At 33.5% G+C, this 3,278-nt stretch overlaps 1 long non-coding RNA gene across 1 annotated transcript; it reads left to right on the forward strand.

Moving 5' to 3' along the window:
• Nucleotides 1-667: 667 nt before the first annotated feature.
• Nucleotides 668-2,787, forward strand: LOC110459118. Its single transcript, XR_002463862.1, has 2 exons — nucleotides 668-849; nucleotides 2,589-2,787. It is a non-coding gene; the product is annotated as an uncharacterized LOC110459118 (long non-coding RNA).
• The last annotated feature ends 491 nt before the right edge of the window (nucleotides 2,788-3,278 follow it).

Raw genomic sequence — 3,278 nt, forward strand, 5'->3', positions numbered from 1 at the left:
ATAATATTTAATGTATATATGATGAGTTATAATATTTAATGTATATATGATGAGTTATAATATTTAATGTATATATGATGAGTTATAATATTTAATGTATATAGATGACTTTTATTGAAAGAAATATATATTACAGAGTGATGTATTGAAATAACTGTGTGTCTCTCGGAATATATCGTAGATTACTTATGTGTCATAATGCAGTGTCTAACACATATGCTTCATGGAATGTTTTATTTAATGCCCAACTGTTATGTACAATTGAAAATTATGTTTTCATGCACTAATTGAAAATGTTAATTATTGAAGTTCTTACTCTAAATACAATGTTTTGTTGGACGTAATCCATGTATACATGTACAAATTGAATGTTCGTATTACTATGTAATGCACTTTTTATCCTGAATATAGTATATTGGAACTAGTTTATACATATTGAATACTTGGTTGTAGTTTTTAAACTGTTCTCTTCCTTCCGGTTGGTTACTGGAAAGGACCAATCACCAACGTGTAAATGATACTGGGTAAGTATGCGTCACAAGATAAGATATCGGTGCAAAGTAATGATGCAGCACCTTTGTAAACTAAGCCACAACACATGAATGAATAAATGAATGACGTACATCGTAGGATGTACGGTGTTCTAGATCTATTTTAATGTATTGTGTCGTCACGCTATTGATAATGTTTTCGTATGCGCATGTCATTCTTGTTTTTTTAGTGTGCTTTCTTTTTAAATAGTGTGAGTGTAGATAGTAGTCAGTCGCCCTTACAAAAAGGAAGCGCGCTTGTTGATGAACGAAATATAGGGAGAACTAAGGAACACAATTCATTGACAGTACACAGGAGGTAAGATTATCTTTTGATAGACATTTTAAATTAAGTTGTCATTTAGTTTTGTTTGTATGTACCTTTTGATATAAAAGATATATCACCTTCTCCTATTTAAACAGGAAGTAGTTAACAGATATATTAACAGAGATGAACCTTTTTACAATGTACTTGCCACTGGCATAAGAGTAGATGTAAAGTGGGGGTATTGCCTCCATCCACCTCAATCCGATTGTGGTTCGATTGAGGCAGATTGAGGTAGATTGAGGCAGATGGAGGTAGATTGAGGTTCAATTAAGGTACGATCAAGATACGATTGGGGTACGATTGAGATACGATTGAGGCAGATTGAGGTAGATTGAGGTTCGATCGAGGTACGATCGATGTACGATTGAGGTACGATTGAGGCTCGATTGAGGTAGATTGAGATACGATTGAGGTACGATTGAGGCAGATTGAGGTAGATTGAGGTATGATTGAGGTATGATTGAGGTTCAATCGAGATCTGAATGAGGTTCGGTTTATTGACGCATCACCTTCTGTCTTGTTAGCTGTAGGGCAATACCTAGGTGATAGTAGATGTGTTGATGTACTTATCCATCCGGGAAAATGAAAGAGTGTTCTACGTAAGTGCACTCGTCCATGACAGACGACACCTATATAATTCTATTTTTGTTTTTAACACCACTGCCTTCCATCAGGATCATAGCATGTAATGGTACATGTACCTGTAGTGTTTATACGAAAAATAAGGAAAACTGATCACTTTGTGAACCTGCATATCCAGACACTGTAGTAAGAACGTGGGTATTTAAATGATAAAGGGGGTCATTTTCTTGTGTGTCTTTTGCGCCATTTAGATAAAGTTTTTTTCAGTCTGAAATTTACCATCACAGCAATAGAGTTTTTCTCAACAAAACCAAATAAAGTCCAAAGGATGAAAAATTAAATCCATTTAGATTGTCCAACAACCAGTATTAAACATTTAATTGAAATTTTAGTCCTTTATCATGAAAACTGATTTACTGTCATCTTTTGCCTGAAGCAATTTGTAGGGAAACTAGTTTCAATTGTTATTACTAATCATTTGCACAATTCACACCTAGTAACAATCTGCCAACAGTATACTGTGTGAACATCACATCACTGTTACTATTTCAGGGTAATTAAACCATACCAAATCGTTCAGTCGTTTGTCAACATGTCAGACTTTTATTCTTTTCTAATGACAACAGAAAGTCTTAGATAACAATAATTTAGGTTTAAAATTACCACATTCTTGTCAAAGGTCGCATGATCAGACCCACTTCCAGATTAACTCGTTCATCAACACTATCTTAGTGATAAAATATACAAAATTCAACAAGGTTATTCAGATTTGTATTTTGATGTGTTTTTATCTTTATAAGGAAACATTTAATCAAGAGTTGACCCTGTCCTACAGGTAAAGAAGCACTTACATGCATGGTTAACTTGTAATACCCTTCTGGTTAATCTAGTATCAATGTTAGTTATCGGTTTCTCCATCACACATTGATACATATAAATATGGATAACGCTAGCTGCGAACACTTTGGTCTTGCAACGGAAGGTGCCAATTATACATAGTGATATATAGATGTTGAAACTGACACTTTAAATGTGTTGATACTTTGTTTCCGTGACAGAAACCAAAGAAAGTTATTAATAGAGGTCATAGAAAGGAATTTTAGCAATTCGAGGCACCGTTAATGGAGGTTTGTGTTTTGCATTCACAGAGTGTCTCTCGTCTACAGAATGGCATACTACTCTAGACAAATTACGAAAACAATGATGAAACAAAAACGACAGCAGTTAACATCAAACTGTACGAAGAAATCAAAATTATCACTCAATGGCCAATTAATTTAACATTAAGATCGATCAACGCATCCTAGGACCTGTCTCCATCAATCTGACGATCATAAACGTCTAAGATACTAACATTTTCATGTTTAAATCAATAATTTGTTTAGGCTCATAGAAAAGGGAATGATACGATACATTATAAACTATTTAATATCGTACAAATTAAGTGAAAAATTGATGTAAAGTTTGCTGGGGAATCAGTTTCAATAGATGCCTTGAAATACACAATCATACCCTATGGATTTGTAATGGTTGGTAAGGAAACTGAAGAATGTGTAATATGTATATTGAAGAAGGAGAACTGCCTGATTAAGAATGTTTAATATGTATGTTTTAGAATGTGTAATGTCTGATGAATAATGTGTAATGTCTGATAAAGAATGTGTAATGTCTGATGAAGAAAGTGTAATGTCTGATGAAGAATATGTAATGTATGCTGAAGAATGTGTAATATGTATGCTAAAGATTGTGTAATATGTCTGATGAAAAATGTGTAATGTCTGATGAAGAATGTGTAATATGTATGCTGAAGAGTGTTTAATATGTATGCTGAAGAATGT

Source organism: Mizuhopecten yessoensis, unplaced genomic scaffold (genome assembly GCF_002113885.1).
Source record: "Mizuhopecten yessoensis strain PY_sf001 unplaced genomic scaffold, ASM211388v2 scaffold9969, whole genome shotgun sequence".
NCBI classification, from domain to species: Eukaryota; Metazoa; Mollusca; class Bivalvia; order Pectinida; family Pectinidae; genus Mizuhopecten; species Mizuhopecten yessoensis.